Here is a 24,133-nt window from a genome sequence, read left to right as displayed (position 1 = left end):
AAAGGGAAGTGTGTTCTTTGCTGAGAATAATTCCACACAGGGAAAATTGTTCATCCACCTGCAAAACAGATTGAGAGGGGGGCTCCATTAGAATCACTCCGAGATGAAGGCTCCCCAGAAGGGGCAGGGACTCCATTTCCCTAGAGAATGCTAGTTTAGCAAAAGACTTGCTGATGTGCCATGTTGCCAATATTCTCCCCCAATCCCTTCAGTGTCTGAGCATCCTTTATGTATCACTTCCAATGATTCTCCAGCTTTCCCTAACTCTCAAACCAGATAAGATCTCTTGAATAGGCGCACATTGCTTTTCTTTATAGACCTTACCAGAGTTGACTTTACATATTTATTTTGGGTCTATTTGTTTAATGATTATCTAGCTTAATAAGACATAAGGTTCATTAAGACAAAGAGTCTATTTTCGTATTTCTAGTGTCTAGCCCAGTGACTTGCCCTTAGTTAAGTATTTGATAAATTTTGGGTAAATAAATGATACAAATTGGAAGATAGAAAAATCAATGTTCCCATGTTGAAAAGTTTCCCATGATCCAAAAGAAGCACAGTACTAGATTAGTTTAGCTATGAAAGAAAAATATTAATTCTGGTAAAATGATCATAAGAGGTTTATGTCATATGTATAGGATTAGAATGAGAATTTGAAGAAAGATAGATGGCAATCAACAAATTGAAGGGGAGAGAAATCTAAGAAAAAGTATGTGTGCTAAATATACTGGATTGTGAATAAGTGAATTTGGGAAAGAAGAGAGTAGATTGGAAAAAGAAAAGATACATCTATAATTGTGAGGAATTTGTCATAATAGGTCCCCTTCGATGTGATGCTAATTATTTGGATAATTTCCCATAGAGAATGATTAGATATTGCAGTTTTTAAGCTGAGAAGGGCATGAGATACATATCAGACAAGGTTTAGTATAGAAAACCAAAACTAGTTTCGTTATTTTGAGCAGAAAGTAACAGAGGATTAGGTAATTTTAAAATTGCTGGAAGAGTTGGAGAAGTGAGCTCCATATTGGGCCTCCAGAGCTGGCTGTAAAATGTTCCTCAAAACCCAAGAAGCTAGAAAATAGACACAAACTCTGCAGAAAAGTTTTAAAACTGGTGGAGAAAAAAATTCACATCAATATGACTGATTGTAAGCAGAAACCAAACAGGTCAAACATATAAAATGCCTCCACATTATTCCCGCTTTTCAAATATCACATTATTGCCTATAATTGGCAAAACCTAATATGTATCAAAGAACCCAGCAGTAGAGCTTGGTTGGTTGAACACATGATGTACTAGGAGGATGGGGTGCACCCAGAGAGGATATGGAAGCTCCCCCAACCTCCCCACGTTACACTGCACATCTCTTCCATTTGGCTGTTCCTGGAATGTATCCTTTATAATAAACTGATAATACAAGCTGAATCTTGAATTTTCTGAGAAAAGCATATGAGTTCCTACCAGAGCTTCTTGCAATGAAATACACCAGCAGCTGCAATCCAGTGCAATCCTGTCACACCTTCATGCTGTTCCCTTGGCCAGGAATATACTAAGAATACACTGTCTCAAGAATAGAAGCGCGCAGCAAATTATGGCAAGACGGAGCCACATAAAATACTCTCTGGATTTTCATGACAAATATGGTAATTCTGTGCTAGCCAGCAGAACTACTTTCTTTGTTGTATGGATATTTAGAAACACACAGATTGGAATAGAATGGAACCTATCCTCGGTTGATAGAGTCCCCACAAAGGAGTGAAAACATTAGTAACCATTATAGTCGCTGTAACACAGAATTGTTACAAAACCAACTTGTCAGCTAAGCACTCTTACTACTTATTATAGAATAATTGAAGCAATAAAGTACATTTGAAACCTTAAAAAAACTAGCATCAAAGAAATCTAAGAAATGTAGTCTTGGCTTATCTCAGTCTCTGTCTCTCCATACTATACTTTGTCTCACCGCACTGTTGGGAGGAAGACGTGGAGTTTGCTAGGGTCAACCCACAACACCTCTCAAGGAAGTTTTTTGTTTGTTTATTTTTAATTCACTGTCAATTTACCAGTTGACTTGAAGTTAAGAGATTGATTTAATGAAGTTGGTGAGGGAGGGAAGTCACCAGTTGCTTACCCCCAGTCCATGTGTCTACATAAACGTTACGCTTTTAAATAAGACAGAAAATCAAGCTGACCTAACAGATGACTTTCTCTTTTCAGCATTGGTATATAAATGTATTCCCTTTAAAGTACGTAATCAGTGTGTTTAAAAAATTCTTTAGAAGTTGAACTTGGACTGTGGCAACTTTTCAATTCTTAGTTAGAGGCGAGATCAAAAGCTCAGTATAGGCTTTGAGTTGTTTTCCACTGAAAGAAGGAAGGGGTAGAGAAATGTGGGCAAAAAACATAACATTTGAAAGTATACAAAGATATGGCTTTAGCTTTTCAAAAAAACTCCAAATATTTGAGGTGATCACTAAAATCTCGTGTTTTAAAATATTATTACAAAAATATTGCCTATTAGTATTACACTTCCAAGAACAGCATCCTCATTTGGTTAATCACCAATAATCCATTCATCTAGTTGATGTATAGCCATGGCCAGTCCACTGCCCACTCTCCAGCCTACTTTTTGCTTTTTACAGTCCTTCCATTTGGAAGTGAAAGTCAGGATTCTTGCCAATAAAACAACCACCTCCAATGTTTTCAATATTGCTACCATCACCCTGGCAACACAGAAGACAGGACATAAATAGTTGCTCTGCCAAACATATCTCTTGCCTTGTTTTACCGTGGGAGTTAGAGTTGTCAAGGCAAGTTTATACCAAAGTTAAAAGTAAATTTTGACTTATCAATGGCAAGATTTTCTAAAAAGTGCACCCACATTTTATGTAGACCATTAAGTGGAAGTGTAAATAAAATATAAACTCTATGAGTACCAAGAAAATACTTGTCTTGTTCCCCAGTACTGAGCAGGAGTAGATGCTCTCTAATAGTTAATGGATTATTTTTGTTCAATAGAGGCATAGATTTCTCAAGTCAAAGCATACAGATTGACATGATTAACATTACTGTGATGGTAGCATTAAAATATCTTCTTTTAAGATTTTTTTTTTTTTTTAAGTGATCTCTCTGCCCATTGTGGGGCTTGAACTCAGAATCCAGAGATGAAGAGTCACGTGCTCCACCAACGGAGCCAACCAGGTACTACTAACACATCTTTTTAAAAATCATCGTCCAGAATATGTTTTAGTTGACAGAATTATAAATGTGTGCAGTGATTTAATGAATTCATTTCAGCTGAATTGTCTCATATACAATCGGACATAATATGATAGGATTCCGTTGATGCTCTTGACACTGAACTGTGTACTTTTTATACATGTTGTAGCATCGTAAACCTTCCCACCCAGTGCCACGTGCTGTAGGTATTTTGGAGATAAAAACCTAGACCTTAATGCAACAGCAGAATCGAGCAAGTTTACCCAGTTTGTCGGAGGAGAGCAAGACATGAACCCCGTTCATCAAACCCTGTACTCCTTTTACTCCCCACACTGCCTCCCTTGGTCTCTCTCCTCAGGCTACAGAGCTGTTTGGGCTTTTCTGGAGTTAAAAAGTTAAAAATCACAGTGTTGTGGTAACCTGGTTTCACTTTCTTAGAATACCTGCCACCATCTCTCCCCAGTAGTGATCTGGGCACGTTTTCCATAATTCATAAATTTCCCGCTTTGAAAGAAGAAGGGCCATGGGAAGTAGAGTAGTCTGGGATTTCCTGCATGTTTATTGAGGATCTCTTTGAAATTAGAACTGGCTTTTGGAAATGGTTTGAGAGAAACAATGTGTATGGTAGATTTTGTGTCACCCTAGAATGAGACTAATCTGATATTCAAGAAGTCATTAAATGAGAGCTTAATGGGGGGGGGGTAATGAAATACATCACTGAGCTCCCCAGTGAGGAAATATTGTGGCACAGTAGACAGAACTTGACATTTGGAATCCGATTCCAGCTTGAATCTTGACTCTGTTACCTACCAATTTTTCTCACTTGGATAAATAATTTAAAGCCTGATTTCTCTTCTCTGTAAAATGGTAAATTAAAATATCTGGCTTTCAAGGCTGTTGGGAATTTAAGTGCTAGCATGTGGAAGCATGTAAGTAGTAGGTAAGAAAGTGCTACATTAATATGTTGTGGCAATAACATATCGCTGTTATTAGTGTTGGTCCCAGACAGAACACGGAATATTTAATCCAATGTCCTAATTGCACATAAAAGAAAACTGAGTCATAGAGGAGTGAAGTGAGACAAAGATTCCCAATAAACATGAAATAAAAAGAAATTTGAATATAGATACAAGCCATCATTGTCTATCATCTGTGTGTGCCAGTACATTGTCTCATCTTATCTACAAGATTTAAAATGACAGCCCTTGCTTTTTTGTACTTTGGCTAATGTGCTCTGAACGACTGAATATGAGAACAGCTGGTTACAAGTGCTACTCTTCTGTCCAGACTGGGAAGCCCCATATACCAGATAACAAATATTTGTGTAGGAATTGTGTTGTTTAAATAGAATGAGGTTGAGGAGCCTCGGTGGTGCTCAGTGTTGAACGTCTCCCCGGCTCAGGGCGTGATCCCGGGGTCCTGGGATCCAGTCCCACATTGGGCTCCCTGTTCAGGGTGGTAGTGGGGGTGGGGCAGGGTGTGGTGTGGTCTGCTTTTGCCTCTCCTTCTGCCTGCAGCTCCCCTGCTTATGGGCTCTCTCTCCCTCTCAAATAAATAAATAATAAATAAATAAATAAATAAATAAATAAATAAATAAATAAATAAATAAAATCTTAAAAAAAATAATAAATCTAATTATCTCTCAAATGCCCCATCTCCAAATATCATCATATTGGTGGTTAAAGCTTCAACATAAGAATTTTGAAGAAACACCATCACAGTGCATAACAATGAGAAATAGTGATTGGCTATTGAAATTTAATGGAGATTAATAAATATGTCTATTAAAAAAGCACACAAGGTCCCTACCAAGGTGACTACCTAGCAAGTACATTTACTTCTCCTTCTCTAAGCCTCTATAAAAGATCAAAGAAATACAAATATTAAAAATTCAGTTTATTACTGGAAGACTATAAAATATAAAACTACACACATAAAAAAACAAAGCTAGGAGTGCCTGCGTGGCTCTGCCGGTTAAGCATCTGACTTTGGCTCAGGTCATGATCCCGGGGTCCTGGGACTGAGCCCGACACGGTCTGAGCCTGCTTCTCCCTCTCCCTCTGCCCTTCCTCCCCCACTTGTGCTTGCACAGTCACTCACTCTCAAATAAATAAAAATCTTAAAAATAAAACAAACGGAAACAAAGCTAAATCCAAGCTATCACTCCCACCAACAGCAAAGAATGGTAAGAGATTCTGGAAGTCAGAAAGCAGAGTAGTGGATAATGAAGGAAAACTAAGCTGAGAAACTTGCAACCCTTACAGGTAAAATGGATTTTATTTATTTATTTTTTTAAGATTTTATTTATTTATTTATTTATTTATTTATTTATTTATTTGACAGAGAGAGAGAGAGCCTGCGAGAGCACAAGCAGGGGGACAGCAGGTTCCCCACTGGGCAGGGAACCCGATGCGTGACTTGACCCCAGGACTCTGAGATCATGACCCTCAGATATCCTAAAATGGACTTTAAAAGGGGTGTGAGGGATCCCTGGGTGGCGCAGCGGTTTGGCGCCTGCCTTTGGCCCAGGGCGCGATCCTGGAGACCCGGGATCGAATCCCACGTCGGGCTCCCGGTGCATGGAGCCTGCTTCTCCCTCTGCCTGTGTCTCTGCCTCTCTCTCTCTCTCTGTGACTATCATAAATTAAAAATAAAATAAAATAAATAAATAAATAAATAAATAAATAAATAAATAAATAAATAAGGTGTGAAACACCCTGGGAGACCCTTCAACTAATCCCAAGTTAGACACCTTGGAAACTGGGAGGATGGCCAGCTAGGAAAAGAAGAGAAAAACATAATGACTTCTGCAAAAGTTAGTGACTTCAGCATTAGCAGCGGGACTCAGCTGAGCCAGGAGTCACAGGCGGCCTCAGGGCTCCAAGATGCTCCCCCAGGCCAGTCGGGACCTGGTGTGACCCGGCGGCTGCCTTCCTCCCCACCTCATGCCTGGAGCAAGACACACAGGGGGTCAAATTCTCTCGATGCTGCTCCTGAGGAGAAGACACAGGGTGGGCCGCGAGGGCCTGGAGCTTGCTGCCAGGATGGGGAAGGCCGTGGGCTGTGGGGCCTGGAGCTCGCTGGGGGGCTGCGAAGGCCGCGGGCCGCGGGGAGGGGGTGGGGATGGGGCTGGAGCTCGCTCACGGGATGGGGAAGGCCGTGGGCCGCGCGGGGGGGGGGGGGCGCGAGGGCCTGGAGCTCGCTGGGGGGCTGCGAAGGCCGTGGGCCGCGGGGCCTGGAGCTCGCTGGCTGGATGGGGAAGGCCGTGGGCTGCGGGGCCTGGAGCTCGCTGGGGGGCTGCGACGGCCGTGGGCCGCGGGGAGGGGGTGGGGATGGGGCTGGAGCTCGCTCACGGGATGGGGAAGGCTGTGGGCCGCGGGGGCCTGGAGCTCGCTGGCGGGATGGGGAAGGCCGTGGGCCGCGGGGCCTGGAGCTCGCTGGGGGGGCTGCGAAGGCCGTGGGCCGCGGGGCCTGGAGCTCGCTGGCTGGATGGGGAAGGCCGTGGGCCGCGGGGAGGGGGTGGGGGCCTGGAGCTCGCTGCAGCTGCCGGGCTGCGAAGGCCTCGGTCCGCGGCCTGTCCCGCCTTCCAGCAGGGGGCGCCCGACCGTCGCGGGGCGGCGTCAGGTCGCGGCCACACCCGGGGACCCGGGCTGCCGCGGCCGCCGCGCTCGCTGCTCTGGCTACGGAGCCACCCAGCACTCTCTGCGGTTGTATTTTTAAGGCAAACTCCCGAGTGACGGCAGAATGTCCTTTAGTTGAGACGCAGGCTTCCCCGGCGGCTCCGGAACGTGCCGCCCCTACAGACGAGGCCTCCCAATGGCGAAGGTCGCAGAGACGCCGAGGTCGGCCACGGCTCCAAGGGCTCGTGCACGCGCATGTTGTTGACCTCAGGACTGCATCAAGTCCATTTTCCATTCTCTCCACTTCTCTAGTTTTTAAAAAATGCTAAAGCTTCCAGGATCGCGGTGATCGAGTCCCAGAGCCGGCCGCGCCTGAGGGCCCCGCGGGTGCCGGGGCGGCGCCCTGCTCGGTTCTCGGGGGCGGGGGCGCGAGCCCTTCTCAAGGCCACGGGGAGCTTCGAGCTGTCAGCCGCTGCTCCGCAGACCTTGTTTACGTTAGGTCGACATTTACATTATTTTTTTGTGCAAAAATTAATGCTAAGACTTAAATTGTCATTAGAGAAAAAAATAAAGCTAAAACGCTGATTTTATAATAAGAAATTTGTGATGTAGATAGGACTTGTTGAAAATTATACCCAATTCATAAAGGAGAAAGGACTAGAAGTTAATGCTTCTTCGCGTTTCCTTATACCCTTTGTCTTAACAAATAGTTTCACAGCTCATTTTACCAGGAGGCTTTGGGGAGATTCAGGAATTATCTGATGCCAGGTGAGAAAAATCCCTCTGCTACCTTTCTCCACTGCCTGTTTCTAGATTTAAATTGATCTGATTCCCACCTTGTGGAGGTTATTATCAGAGAGATGACCTTTTTGTTACCGCAGAGTACATTGGTCAAGATCAAAGCCAATGGAGTCAGACCTCATTTTCAATTTGGGCTACTTGTTTTATTATATCTTGTGCAAATTAATCTCTTGCATCCCAGTTTGTCTTTAGCAGGGGACAGTGGCGGTAACTCTTTCATGGATCTAGTTTGAGGTTGAATCAGCTAGCGTGTTTCTATTGTAGGATGAGGCCTAGGGAATGACACTGTTAGTTACTGTCGTTCTCTCACTGAGATCCCAATCATCCCTGCAGGGCTCATCTGCTTATACTATAGTGTCTAATCTGTAGAAGGTGAATACAAAATATTAAAATGCAATTGTGGAGGTGCCTGGGTGGCTCCATCGGTGGAAGTCATGGGTCTGGTCATGATCTCTGGATCCTGGGATTGAGCCCTGCGTTGCTGGGCTCCATGCTTAGCGGGGGTTCTGCATCTATCCTCTACCTCTCTCTCTGCCCCCACCCCCGTGCTCCTCGCTCTCTTTCTCTCCCCCTCTCTAAAACAAATCTTTCCAAAAATCAAAGGCAGGTTGTAAATCTCAAGTGTTGAATCTCTATATCCTCACAAGTGTATACACAATGAAACTGAGTAATGGATGAGAGAAGATTGCACTGGTGGAAATAGAGCAAAAAAGTTTACTACAAATAGCTATGTCAGTGAGGAAAGAATGTATTAGTGCATTAGTAGTGAATTGGGACTCAGTAAATTTAATATACACTAATGGCTTATAATGCGTAAGACTGTTTCACTCCATTAAAAAAACGTTTCTGAAGCATTTAAATTTCCTTATTTTATTTTCATTGGAATACACTAAGAAAATATTTACATATTCATATAGAAACTTAAAAGTTACCTTAAATTCCACCATCTGGAGAGCACTAGTTAAGTGCGTGTGTGCATGTATGCTCCGTAAACTTTAAAGATAACATTTTGATATACATCCTTTCATACTTTTATCTATACATCCATAAAGATTTGAAGAGAGTTAAGGAGTGGACCATATGGCTAACAAAGACAACAGTGTTTAAGGGAGAGAAAACAGTTAAGTGCAAAAGCCCTAAATTGGGAACATGCCTAGCATGTTCTAGGAACAGTGAGGTATGTAATGTAGTGGGAGTGGATGGATAAAAAAAAAGGTGCACACCAAAAAAAAAGGTAGCTAGTTAGACAGTTGGAGGTGATGGTAGCTTACATTAGAGTGGGAGCAGTGGAATCGGGAAAACTGTGATATTTGGGGGATAGATAACTTGATATATTTTGAAATTACAGACAAAAAGTCTTATTGGTGAATTCAGAATGAGGTGTGCTGAAAGAGGGCAGCCAAGTGTGATTCCAAGGTTTGTGTGTGGATCATCAGAAGACTGGAGCTGCCATCTGCTGAGTTTGGAAAGAATACAGGGGAAGCAGGTTTGGTTGGGTTCGGGGAGATATCAGGGGCGCCGTTTTGAATAGGTTAAGCTTGAGAGGCATAGTACAATTCCAAGTGGAGGTGCAGGGTGTGCATATGTTAACCTAGAATTCAGTGGAGAAATTTAGGCTGGAGCGTTAAACTTGGGGGCCATCAACACATAGGTGGCTCTTAAGTTACAAGAATGGAAAAGGTCACCCAGGGAGGATAGACAGAAAAAGAGTTTCAAGGTCTGAGGTGTGGGGCACTTCAAACTCCGAGAGTTTGGAGACAAGCCCAAGAGGCTGAGAGGTTGTCCTTGGGAAGTTGGGAGAAAATTGAGAAAGCCTGTGATTGAAGTGTTCTAAGGAGGGAGTGACAAAGCGTGTTAAATGCCATCGTCTGTCATTCAAATTGGCCAACTGAGAACGAACTGATGGATTCAGCAAGGTGCACGTCATTTGCTGCCTTCCATTCTGATAGGGAACTCTTGTTCAAATACCTCCTTGTGGAGAAGCAGGTTCTCCCCCTGCCTATGTCTCTGCTTCTCTCTCTCCATCTCTCATGAATAAATTAAAATTAAAAAAAACACAAATACCTCCTCATTCTCACCTAATGACTTGCTACTTATTTCGATGTGAACACAGAAACAGAGAGAAGACCATTTAGGCAATCCCATCTGGGCCTTGGCGGGAAGGATACCCTCTCTCCTGTTACATGGAGGGACTCTCTGTGCTCTTAACTGTAGCCAACCTGCCTTCTTGGTCAAGAGCCCAACCCCTCTTGACAACCCAGGGATATCACTTCAGCAGTACCCGCTTCCAGCACTATTGTTTTCTCCATATTTTGATATTCTCATCAGCATATACATGTCTACAAATAAGTTTATGGGTCAGGCGAATATATACTTTTTTAATGAAATGGTTCAATAATTATCACTGTTCGTGTACATTCATAAAATCTTGGATCTTCAGTTATTCTTTTAGTATCAGAATCCATCTGTGTTGAGATTTAACATGTTTTTAAGCATGGAGAAAGTCACTGTCCTATTTCTGAGTTGCGTCTAAGCATATACACAACTACAAATATAGACTATTATTGGTTTGCAAATTATCACAACTGTCTGGTGATTGACCAAGATTTTGACGACATAGAGCTGGAGTAGAAGAGCACCATAATTTTCTGGTTTTGGGAATGGCTGCCATAAAGCATTATCTCTAATTTCACTATCACTTGCACCCGGAGTGGCCTGAGCCTCTCTAGTACACAATTCCTTCAGGCAAAGTATCTCAGATATATTTTATGAGGGGCAAAGAGGTTACTTGCAGTTGTAGGCACTGGGCTGGGGAGTAGAGTTAGAATAGTGATTGATGCCAGTTTCTTTTCTCAGGTTTAGGTTCATGGAAGGGTATCAACATGCAAACAGCTCATTGCAGTGCAGTGTGATTACTTCTTTAATAGGGCATATGGGAACATGTAGAAATGACAGGCAACCCAGCTTAGGAAGTAAGGAAATTTGATCAAAAGGACACTTACACATAGGAGATGAGGAAGATGGTGCAGGAGCCAAGAGGAAGGAATTAGGGAAAATCTGAGGCCTCATGGAAGTAAAGACCCATGGTTCTGTTTCTGGACAACAAAGTGAAAAAACAGAAGCAGAAGTTAAGAGAAATGGCAAGCTCAGTCGGTTGGACGTCTGACTCTTGATTTTGGCTTGGGTTAGGATCTCGGGGTCATGAGATCGAGCCCCATGTTGGGCTTTACTCAGCGGTCTGCTTGAGGATTTTCTCTCCCTTTGCCTTTCCCCTGGCTTTCACTCTGTCTCTCTCTCTGTACATAAATAAATAGAATTTTAAAAAATAGAGAAGAGAGAAAGAGAAATGGGAAAGTAAAATCAACATTCCAGATTCATAGAAAAAAAATGAAAACCAAATTTAAAGGTAGACATTGAACATGTTGACCTCAGAGGTCACAAAGAAGTTGATTTGAAAACCTTTATTACCAAGCACGAAGTATTGCATGAGAAGCCATCTACTGAGGGATCCCTTCCTTAGAAGACATTTGTTAACCAGAAGGAAAGGAAGGTAGAGGACAAAGAGGGCAAGCCAAACAGGAAGGGAAACGGATACAACACTCTGAGTGCAGAGAAAGAAAAGCAGACCTTCTCTGCCTTCTAATGGCCAGATTTCCAAGGTATGAGTTTTTTTAAGTCTTAAGATTATAATGTCGCTTCTGGCAGTTGCTTGAGCTAAAACTGGCTTGTCTGCATGAGGTCCCAACAATATCTTTAAATGTGAAAGCAATTAATCAATAACCACAGTAGTTAATCCACATAATGTCAAACCATCAAGTCCTTTACTGAATGGAGGGAACGTTTTGGCATCCGCGATCCATCCCATCTTCAACCGCCCAAAGAATTGATTTTGAATCAGAGGTGCTTTAGGCGGATCGTGAAATTGTGAACTACATTTACTGCTCGACGCTGCCAGGATGCAATGCGCCCAGCGTCTAGATTGTAGAGCTCCTCCAGGGGACATGGCCAGCCTTGGCAGCCACGTGAAGTCGGCTGCTTGCCCAGAGTGCCCGAGGCTTCACCCTTCTGTGCCCATTTATTTCTTCTTTGGCTTCTATCCCCTCTCCTCCTGTCAAAACCTTTTTTTTTCTTCCCCAGAGAGGGCCTCATGTCAGTCAATTATATTTTAATTTGAGTTCAGATAAGTGTGTTCTTTAGCCCAGGGTTACTTTGCATTTTGAGTCTGAGCATAAATGTTCTTCAGAGAATTTCAGGAATTAACAAGTAGGAAAGCTTTGTACAGTCAGAGAAGATACTTCCCAGGGTCTCCAAAGTCGTGCACCCCATAGATTCCAAATCTAGCTGAATTTAGGAAACTGCTAGTGAAAGAAGTCTCATAGGAACAGAGAATTATTGTTCTTTAGCAGTGGTGCCACCTGTTAGTGATAACCTGCCCCCAATCCATTTTCCTGTTCTTGGTAACAGCACCCAATTTTTCCTTTAAAGGATTGCTAACCCCTCACTCTGTGGTTTGGGTAAGGGTAACTCCAACCCTGGCTCCCAGAAGGAGCCTACGATTCCAGCCTAATTAATTTGAGTGTCAAATTTTCCCAGATTCTGTGATTAATTCATCAGCAGGCAAACAGGAAGAGTCAGGGAAGCAGAGGCACATTGACGTGGTCCGGGCAGGGCAAGGCCGGGACCATGGAACTCGGGGCTTTGGGACTTTGCCTGGGGTTAGAGGGGGAAGGAAGGCCTCCACTCTCCTGAGCTGCTGATTGAGACACATGGGAGAAGGAATCACTTGCCATAAAGAGGAGCAGCATGTCCCGTGATAGAGCCTGGAAAGGAAAGTGAAGACAAGAAACAGGAGAAGGTGTTTACAAATCCTCATCATCTGGTTTGCGCCGCCGGTCTTTGCAGCTATGTGCAGGAATACTTTTTGGTCAGCTTTGGTTTTGTTATTGACAACTACATAAAGCATCGGGGTATTCCAGTTTCTAGTTGATGGCACTCCCTGAGGAAGCCTGGGATGACGTGCCAACCGCACTGAGGATGCCACCCCTAAGGACACCAGACTGCCACCCTGCCTCCCCTGCTACCCTAAAACTCTCCCCCACCCACTCCCCAAGGGCCCCAAAGCCTGATTTATTTTTGATGTTTATTTAACAGACATTTATAAAGTCATTGTTATTGTCCCAACTGCTTTACAAATATTGACTCTTAGTTTGTCTGACAATCCTGTGAGGTACTTTCTCTTCTCTGCTTTGTTTTGTAGTTGAGGACATTGGGCCAAGATCACAAAGCTGGGGAGCGGAGGCAGGGAGAGAACTGGGAATGGCTAATCCCTTTTTCTAATAAAGACTTTATTTTTTTATTCATGAGAGACACAGAGAGAGAGGCAGAGACACAGGCCGAGGGAGAAGCAGGCTCCATGCAGGGAGCCCGATGCGGGACTCGATCCCGGGACCCCGGGGCCACGCCCCGGCCGAAGGCAGCCGCTCAACCCCCGAGCCACCCAGGCGTCCTGCCTAATGCTTTTTAAAGCACTTAATATCAATGTTCCTCAACCCTGTCTTCACATGAACCTCTAGGGAGTTGTAAAAAAACAAACAAACATATAATTCTCAGGGCTCAGACCAGAGATTCTGGTTTAAATGGTCTGCCCTGGGACCTGGACATCAGCATTTTTTAAAGCTTATAGATGGCTGGAATATGCATTTCTTATCAAACCACCTATTTGCAAAAAAAAAATCAACAATTACCTGGTCCAGGCTCTGAGTATCCAACAAGGAGCTCCCTCCAAAGCCTCATTGGCTTCTATATTTTCACTACGAAACAATACTTTTAAAGAGTTATTAAGACAATCCATTGTGATATATGTATATAATAAATTTAAGTTATGGATGATATTTGCTAGGATTGGAGATGGGGCTAGGGTTCATGAAACAATGAATGCACCAATTGTGATACGGAGGGCAGCAAGAGCATAGGTATTTCGATTTAAATAATTGCAAATGACTCTGTTGTAGCTGCTTCTTCATGCTAAACAGAGAGTAAAATGGGACTTTTTTCCATGCAAGATTTGTACCCGGCCCATATAAATTTAATAGCAGTAAAATACCATTCACTTGCATAGTTTCTGTCTCTGAGGAGTACAGACTAGTACAAACTTGGTCTTTTCCTTTGTGTCTCGACTCTAAAGTGAGACAAGAAATAATGTGTAACTTTATTTTCCACTTCCTACTCTCTCATTACCATCCCCAATATCTGAACTTTTGTGTAGTTTTGAGGGGTCACAGATCCCTTAAGCTTGCAGAGACACGTATTGGTAAAAGGTAGGAGTGACATTGTGAAGACGTCTCAAAAATAATGGAGAAAATATTTTGCTTTTTAATATCTCTGGTTACATTGCTTCTAATGCATTAATTTCCTTTGTAGCTTGAACTATTCGTGTAGCATATTTAATACTTTCTAGTCCTCCTTCCATTTGCCCTTCAGATTTCTTTAAATGTTATCCTTACAGTTCAGTGTAATTTCTGAGATTTACGTGTACAAGGGAGATCCTAAGCACTCAGGGCTGCTTGATTTCTAATTTCTTTTTCTTCAGGGGAAATGAGAAGCTGTTTTCCTGAAATAGTAAAGTATCACTTAAGCTTTTTTAAATCATAAGAATTAATGTGGGATCAGCAACTATATCCATATTTCAGATAAACATCCTAGTCTAAATGTTGTAGTTTCTTTCATTGTTTTTATTGTTTTTAAAGGAGTTTTTTCCTAAATAGAACCAACAAATTCTTTTAAATTTTTGCTAAGTTCACCACGCTTTAGTGATACCTGCCATCCTCATCTATTCCTCATGCTTTTCATAAATCACTACAACGTTTTTTAAAAAAGATTTTATTTATTTAGTTGAGAGAGCACAGCAAGCACAGGGTGGGGGAGGGGCAGAGCGAGAGGAAAAAGCAGACTCCTCCCCTGAGCAGGACACCCCACGTCCCCACACGGGACTCCACCCCAGGGCCCTGGGATCACCACCTGAGCTAAAAGCAAACATTTAACCAACTGAGCCACCCAGGTGCCCAATCATTTTGCCTTTCAAATAAATACATTTCAATATGTAGAAAGACATTGAGTTATTGATTAAATTGGTGAACATAGAAAATAATCTTTCCGTGTTCTCATTGTTGACAGCAGAAATATATTAGCTTTATTAGTTATTCCCTAATTAGAGAAAGTTCATCAGTGAGGGAAAAGTAACATTCACTCCTTTAAATTAGCAATATGTAAATGTAGAATTACTACTAGGGACTTATAACTCATCAAGGGGAATGCACTGACTTGTCTTCGGGTGGTCTAAAGTGATTCAAGGCTTTGGGGAAGACAGCAAGTAGGTATTCAAATATGCTTTCTATAAAAGGGAAACAGAAAACCTGTATTCTTATTTACTGAAGGGTATTTCAGCTTAATAACTAGCATTTGGCAATCTTTGCCACCCCCTCCTCTGGATTCTGAATGAATTCCTTGATTGATTATCGAAGTTTTTGTTGTTTATGTGTGATGAGAGAGAATTTGGGAACTAGGGGTATTCAATGATTTTTCTGATTTACACCACCGGGGGGCACATTCAACAATTAGATTGCCCTCTACCAAGTTGTCTCTCTAGTTTCTCTAGTCCATGATGACTCATTTCTTGTGCTTTTTCTAAAGAGGTAAAAATTACTCTTTTTTTTTTTTTGACCTCAGAAATTCCTAGGATTTCTATTGACCATCCTAGCAGTTCATTCATTTCTTTCATAGACTCCCTTTCCTGAGTTTACAAGGCCAACTGGGTCTTGGATTTGTATCCTAGATGAGGTAATAAATATAAAGGATGTTAATAATTCTGAAAACCTAACAAGGCGGGAAATGCATCTTCCCCAACATTCGTTACTGAGCGGGCTAGCTATTCCCAGATTAAACTGTAAAACAGATGAAATATTGTCTATTATTGTCTTCTTAAAAGAAGGAACTTCTTTGCCAGGCTCCTGTGTAGTTCAATAAACATGTATTGAGTTTTTACTGTGCAAGGCACTGTACTAAATATTTAGCAGGCAAAGATGGATGATCCATTGTCCTTATAACCTGTTGCTCTGTAAACCCAGTTTTTCCTCTCAGTAGAGTCTCTAAATAGGGTGACTGTACACCCTGGTTTGCTCCAAACTGTCCCTTGTTAACTTCTGCTGTAACAAGATTTATAACTGCCACTTGACTCTCCAAGAATCTGCTTTGATCTGCATGTATATGTATATATTCCCTTTTTATCTTTCATGATGTTAGTCACCCTGACAAAGAAAATAGTGTTGATGTTAAAAAGGACTTAATATGGGACTCTTCCTTGTAGGTATTGAGTTGTATCTACCAATGGCTTAATGAGTTTTTAAAAATTTGTCTATTTTTACTTTGAAATTATTTATACATACAAAAATTTTGCAAAGATCATCTCAAATATCCCTTCAACTAGATCCTCCAAATGCTAACATTTCATAGAACCACAATAAAATGACAGAAAGCAGGAAATAAATATTGATACAATACACTTTCTAATTACAGACGTTATTCAGATTTTGTCAACTGCCCCACTGATGTTCTTTATTTTTTTTAAGATTTTATTTATTCATGAGAGACAGAGAGAGAGAGGCAGAGACACAGGCAGAGGGAGAAGCAGGCTCCCTACAGGGAGCCTAACTTGGGACTCGATCCCAGGACCCTGGGATCACGACCTGAGCTGAAGGCAGACGCTCATCCACTGATCCACCCAGGTGCCCCATCCCAGTGATGTTCTTTCTCTAGCCCAGAATCCAATAAAAAGTCACACATTGCATTTAGTTATAATTTCTCCTTGGTCTCCGCTAATTCTGGAATAGCTCTTCTAAGAAATGTCCTTCACTTTTGAAGAATATTGGCAAATTGTGTCTTAGAATATCCATCAGTTTCAATTTATACTTTTTCATGATTACATTGGGCCATATGTTTTTAGCAATAATAGAAGCAATATACAAAGCTCATTACTTCATATTAGGCAACAGTCACAGGACTCCTTAAATGATGCTACAAAGACAAATGTCCACTCTTCAATTTTGCAGTGATAGTCCTACCCACATATTATATGGCCGTCTTATGAGGAGTTTTACTATGAGGACAGTTAATTCACTAAAAAATTAAATTTACCTGCATAAAACAGCGTGGTCAACTTTGATGTTGAAAAACTCTTTACATGATCTACTTTATCTAAAAATTCAGGCTGAACCAACAATTGAAAAGGGCACTTCTTACATCTAGCCCTCAATACCTATGTGACACTCATGAGTCAATGAAGTGTTTTTTAAGTATTAGTAGAAAATGTATGGAGTGTTTAAGTCCGCCCCGGGTAAATGAGAATGGAGGTTTTTTCCTGGAATTCAATAATATAGCAAAGCAGTAAACACTGCCCTTTTCAAAAAAAGTACTACTCTTCTCTTAAGGATGTACTCCTAAAAGTCCTACTTTTTAGGATATCCTCTTCTTTATGTGTATAATGCCTGATTTGTTGAATTTGTTTATATCTTGGAAAGATTAGACACATATTACCTGCAACCTCCTATTTGTTGGCCCTACAAGGATTAATTTAGTGTACTACTATACTTTAAATTACTCTAAGTGCTATATCACAAAACTATATATTCAATTGTTGCCATGAGCTTTTTTTTTTTTTTCTTTTCTTCTAAAAGAGCTGTAGCTATTGATTCACAAAATGTGAGAATTTATAAATGCTATTTGGGTAACTTCAGTTTGTAAGGTTTTTTAAAATTTTTTTTAAAGATTTTATTTATTTAATCATGACAGACACAGAGAGAGAGAGAGGCAGAGACACAGGCAGAGGGGGAAGCAGGCCCCATGCAGGGGGCCTGACGTGGGACTCGATTCCAGGTCTCCAGGATCAGGCCCTGGGCTGAAGCCGGCGCCAAACTGCTGGGCCATCGGGGCTGCCCGTTTGTAAGGTTTTAAAGAGGAAAATGAATAAACATTGTTTCATCCAAAGAGTCCTAGAAAAACTATTACAATGAACAAAAAGTATTTGTGAAGCAGTTTTCTATTTAAGCATGGCTCTAAAAGAAAATACACTTTGTTTACTAAAAACAAGTACAATGAAAACTTCTACTTCTTATATTTTTATAATAGAATTTCCTTATTATTACTTAATCCCCATTTATTGTAAATTAAAAGGGCATGTCATGCATGTGCGTGAGGTTTAAAAGGAGACAGATTTTTCTGTGTGATTATATAGCCTATACGGTACTGTGGTTCTCATATCCCATGCATGTTTATGATGATGGACTGGAAAAAAAAAAGAGAGAAATTTGCTCACACACTCCCTGAAGATAGTGTTAAGCCTCTTGTAAAACACAAATGCTATAAATTTTAAAATAAATTTGAAAGCAGTTTTTTTAAGATTTTACCAAAATGCAAATAGGCAATACTCTTTCTCATTCAACTGAATCTGTACCAAAGGAACATTAAAATTGGGGCCATATGTTCGCGGCATGGGATAATCAGATAAGAATAAAGTAGTAGGAGGTTCTGGTTTGCCTGAACTTAATTATATGTTCTTATGAGTCCTGAGATGAAGAATTTCCTTTCCACATTTTATAATATTTTTTAATTAACTGCAAATCAAACAATTTTAAATATTTCTTTTAAAATTCAGCTTGATCCTACAGACCCAGCAGGAGGAAGTAGTTATACATTGACATGGCTACCAGTTGCTAGCAGTGACAGCTGTTCCAGGAGACACATATTTCCCCTTGTATTGCGTTAAACATTGCATCTTTGGTTTCTACCTCCGCACAAGTTAAAATCAGCACCGTGCAATAATCGTGAGAACTTCTTAGGTGATGCAGCAGAGGAGAGAGATCTAGATAGTAATACTACTTTCCAAGTTCCTGAGGAGATTAAACGAGGCGTATATGAAAATCCCTCTCACTTGGCCTTGTACGTACTAGAAGTTTCTCTTCTTTTTTAGCTACAGTAGACCCAATAAGAGTTGATCTTCATTATCTGCTAATAATTTCACTGGGTCCAGACTCCCATCTCACTGTCAGTCTGGAATATCTCTGCCCTTTATCATTTGAGCTATTTTTTTTCCCTTGTTTATTAGAGAGCTCCACAAACTATTATTCACAATCCATGATTCCGCTGCCATTCTCTGAGGTGTGAGCATCTGCGAGCTGCTCGCAGAGGGTGCAGCTGTTGCTCGGAGGCCGGCTGGCTGCGTTGCCAAGCAACGGCTGCAAGCCAAATCCCGGGGCAGGTTGCTCGGCGGCCGCACCTGCCTGTCGACCCAGCTCTTTATTTAATTAAAAATCTGTTCCCGCACACCAGCTCGGCCCGGGGGTGGGGGGGGGGGGGGCAGGAGCAGCGATCGATCACAACTATATTAAATGGCCTGCCCGTGTTGTCTCATTGACTGCTTCGGCGCAAACCAGAGGTGTCTCTGGCCACCCCCTTCCTCTTAATGACTTTGCAAATAAGTGTGTCCGAGAAAAGTGTAGACGGTTTCTGTCTGCAGGACAGAGAAACTGAAACCCACCGGTGGGGCGCATCGCTCCTGTAATAAAATGTGCCAAAAATAAAATGTTTCATCGACAAGAAAGCTGCTAACAAGACAATACTGCATTTTTTTATGTGCAAAACAGGACAAAGAGGATTTCAAGTAGGTATTTACTATTAATTGGGAATTTTCAAAAGTCAATGTTTTCCTAGGCCCAATTGCTTTCCTTTCTCCTTTCAATTAACAAAGAACTACCATCCCAGGTGGCATTACAGTTCACCCTTCTACAGGTTTTCTATTTCCATTCTCCTCATTTTCAAAACTGACAGAGGTTCTTTTATGTCAACCAGATAATATTTGAAATAAAACTGTCAGGAATTAAAACCAGCCACTGAAATGGCTTTTAAAATCCCAGGGGAGTCTCACTACTGTTTGTATACGTGTCAGTTGCCCTCTGCCCTTAGAAGTTCATTCCAGCTCCTTGACCCTCTTAAGAATGCCTCGATCTAATAAGTATTTCAAGGGGGAAAAAAAGAAAGCTCTTGATCGTGATTGCAGGACAAATTTTTTAATATCAGTAGGTGAAGACTTTAAAGTGGGACTCCAATAAGCGAAATAGTTCTAATTTTTATGGCATCTATTAAAATCAAGAAAGGTCTTTATTAGAATCCAGTGTTTGTTATATCACCAAAAGCAGCATAAATTGTTATTTAGAAGACTTGAATTCCCTTTGACTGATATATAAATTACCTGTATAAAAGGAAGCTTGCTCTTAGAAAAGGTACTTAAAATGCAAATAATAATACTTCGGTGTTAATGGAAACTGACATTAAAAGAATATAGGAAAGTGGATTTTTAAAAAATATTGCGTGTTCAATTAAATTGAGAATTTTTAAAATTTGAAATTAGGATAAAAGTATAAAAAATTCTGCCATTATATTAGTGTTCTCCTGGTTTGATGCATTTTATAACTTTATTTAGATAAATGCAACTCACAGAATTCTGTTGTCATTATCTGCTGCTTGCCTTTTGCCACACTTATATGTTCAATGTTGACATCGAAGCTATGTTTATTGCTTGTAACACTGCTTAAACTTACTAAGTACCTCATATCCATAAAGCCCTGAAATTTCACAATATCTGCTTCCAATGGAGCCATGCTACCACCCTGGTCTTTCCAGTATGAATAATATTATTTTATTTTTTATTGAAGAACAATGGATATACAAGATTGTCTTAGTTTCAGGTGAAAAACATGGGGATTTGATGTTTATATACATTACAAATGGATCACTACAATAAGCCTAGTGATCCTCTGTCACATACTAAGTGGTTAGAATATTATTGACTATATATTCCCTATGCTGCACATTGTATCCTCTTATTTATTTTATAACTGAAATTTTGTACCTCATCCTCTTTCTCACCCACTTTGGCCAACCTACCACCACCCCTACGTCTGGCAACCATCTGTTTGTTCTCTGAATCTATGAACCTACTTGTATTATTCTTTGTTGTTTTTTTTAAATTCCACATATAAGTGAAATCATATTGTATTTGTCTTTTTCTGGCTGACTTTACTTAGCATAATACCTGCAGGTCCATCCTTGTCAAAATCACAAGATTTCATTCTTTCCTTATGGCTCAGTAATATTCCTGTGTTTGTGTGTGTGTGTGTGTGTGTGTGTGTGTGTTTATTACATCTTGTATCCATTCATCTATTGATGAGCATTAGAGTGCTTCCATGTCTTGGCTATTGTAAGTAGTAGTGTGATTTAGCGGGGGTGCATGTCTTTTCAAATTCATGTTTTCATTTTCCTTGGAAAATACCTAGAAATAGGATTGCTGGATCATATGATAAATCTATTTTCAATTTTTGAGGTACTCCATACTATTTTGCAGAGTGCTTGCACCAATTTCTAGTCCACCAGCAGTGACCAGGGTTCCCTTTTCTCCACATCCTTTCCAACACTCTTTTTATTTGTCTTTTTGATAATAGCTATTCTGACAGGTGTGAGATGATATCTTATCATGGCTTTGATTTGCAATTCTCTGATGATTAGTGATATTGACCTTCTTTTCATGTGCTGTTGCCATTTGCATATCATCTTTGAAAGAAAATCTATTCAGGTCCTCTGTCCATTTTTAATCAGGTTATTTTTGACTTTGAGTGTTATGAATTCTTTATGTATTTTGGATGCTAACCCCTTATTGAATATATTACTTGTAAATATCCTCTCCCACTCAGTACATTACCTTTTTATTTTCCTGATGATTTCCTTTACTATGCAAAAGCTTTTTATTTTGATGTAATCCCAATAGTTTATTTTTGCTTTTGTTGTCCTGAAACGATAAATCCAAAAAAAAAAAAATCACTTAAGCTGATGTCAAAGAGCTTATTACCTTGCTTTTCCCTAGGAATTTTATGGTTTTAGGTCTTATATTTAAGTCTTTAACCCATTTTGAGGTTTTTTTTTGTATATGATATTAGAAAGTGATCTAGTTTCATTCATGTCCATGCAGCTGTGCAGTTTTCCCAGCACTATTTATTGAAGATACTATCTTTTTCCCATTGTATATTCTTGTCTTCTTTGTCTTTCATTGACCATAAGGACATGAGTTTATTTCTGGGCTCTTAATTCTATCGATCAGTGTATCTGCTCTTGTGCCAGTATCATGCTGTTTGGGTTGCTATAGCTTGGTAGTATAGTTTGAAATCTGGGATTGTGACAGATCTAGCTTTGTTTTTTCTCAAGATTGCTTTGGCTACTCGGGGTCTCTTATGATTCCATATAAATGTTAGGAGTATTTGTTCTAGTTCTGTGAAAAATGCCATTGCTCTTTTAAGAGTGATGACACTGAATCTATAGATTGCTTTAGATAGTACAGACAGTTTAACAATATTCTTCCAATCCATGGGGATAGTAGGTCTTTCCATTTATTTGTATCATCTTCAATTTTTTTTTTATCAGTGTCTAATGGTTTTCAGAGTACTTTCAGAGGTCTTTACCTTTTTGGTTAAATTTATTCCTAGGAATTTTATTCCTTGGATGCAATTGTAAATGAGATTACTTTCTTTATTTCTTTCTCTGATAGTTCATTATTATTGCTTAAAAGCACAAGAGATTTCTGTATATTGATTTTGTATTGTGCAACTTTACTGAATTCATTTGTTAGTTTTAGTAGTTTTTGGTGGAGACTGTTAACTTGAAACTAAAAAGTAGACAAAAGAGGGAAGCAGATGTTTATTTGAGATCAATGAATTGCCCTTCAGGGAGTACAGATACAAGTAGAAACCAAAATAGTGTCCTGTTTCTATGATGAAAGCAGGGATTTTTTTATGTGAAAAAGAAAGGTAAGCAATTACATGAGTTGGAGAAAAGGAAGAGGGAAGAAAAGGTTTTCTGTGAGCATTATCAACTAAACTATTCCAAGTTAAACATTGATTGATTTCTGATTCTATCTTCAGAAAGTCCACCACCATCAGTCTTGTAATCAGGACACCTGTTCTCCTGCCACCTTCTCAAGCCATCACTAAAAACAATTGCCATTTTGCCCAGTTTAAGGGTTTTGGCACTGGTCAAAGATGGCTAAGGCAATTTCTCTGTAGTGGCTACTCTTAGGCTCCAGTCAGGCAGCCTGGGTGGCTCAGCGGTTTAGCACTGACTTCAGCCCAGGGAGTGATCCTGGAGAAAATAGAATAGAATAGAATAGAATAGCCCCAGTCATGTCAATTCTTCACTTCGCCCTTATTTGATCTCAGTCTCTAAAAGTATCACTGTTTAACCATTAGAAGGCACCATTGATCAATCATTGGTAAGCATCGCCATTTGAGTATTAGTAAGCCATACCGGTCAGCAAACATTATTGATCCCTCATTGCCAGGAAGGCTCATTCCTAGTATGTCATAAGAGAAGGAAAATTATTTCCTTAGGAGCCATAGGCCATATATGAGTAACAAGAGTGCCAGAGCAGGGAAAGTCTTTACTGTCAAGTTCCTTTAAGGCCAAATGTCTCTTTCATAAGCCTTAGAAATTTCAAAACGCTGAGTGACTATTATTTGGATGATTTCTTTATAACATTAAGCTATACATGGGAGATCCCTGGGTGGCTTGGTGGTTTAGCGCTGCCTTCAGCCCAGGGCGTGATCCTGGAGACCTGGGATCGAGTCCCACATTGAGCTCCCTGCATGGAGCCTGTTTCTCCCTCTGCCTAGGTCTCAGCCTCTCTCTCTCTCTCTCTGTCTCTCTGTCTCTCATTGATAAATAAATAAGATCTTTAAAAAATAATAACATTAAGCTGTACAAAAGAGATGAAGTTTTATAATGACAACAATTTGAATAACAGTAAACAAAATGCTGAGTTCAAGTTGGAGGACTGATTTGCACCAAGAAGCAATTCCTGAGGGCAACCAGCTAAAAAGGATCAAAGAACCATGGAGTGTCAGTAGGTATTGCATTTAAACATCAGGTTTGTGTCTGGGTTTTATCTAGTTTGGTTTCTACTTTGCCAGAGGTGTTTACCCAAGTGTAATAAGAGGTGTTTATCATGGATCAACCCCTACCCTCTTCAGCTAAGAGGTAATGAAAAACAATCCTATTATCTAATACTACTCTTGCAAGGAAATCCAGAAATCTTTCCTGGGCAGTTATTGCGTTAGCAAAAGTTAGCAATATCCTCCAGGCTTTTAGACAGATTTCTGATCATGTATTTGTTTATGGCAGTGCCTCCCCAGGGAAAAAGTAATCTTCCAAACCTGGCACCTGCAGTGGGATTGACACAGCCATGCACTGAACATTCTTATGCAGCCAGTGTCACACTTTAATCTGTGCAGTAAATTTGAAGGTGATGTCTAATGCTGAGTTCTGGTTGATTATATACAGTGAAATGGACATAACCAGTTAATACGCTGCACAATGACTTTCAGTTTGGTAGGGATTTA

The sequence above is a fragment of the Nyctereutes procyonoides genome, unplaced genomic scaffold (assembly GCF_905146905.1).
Source record: "Nyctereutes procyonoides isolate TBG_1078 unplaced genomic scaffold, NYPRO_anot_genome, whole genome shotgun sequence".
Lineage (NCBI taxonomy): Eukaryota > Metazoa > Chordata > Mammalia > Carnivora > Canidae > Nyctereutes > Nyctereutes procyonoides.
This window is presented reverse-complemented; position numbering follows the sequence as displayed.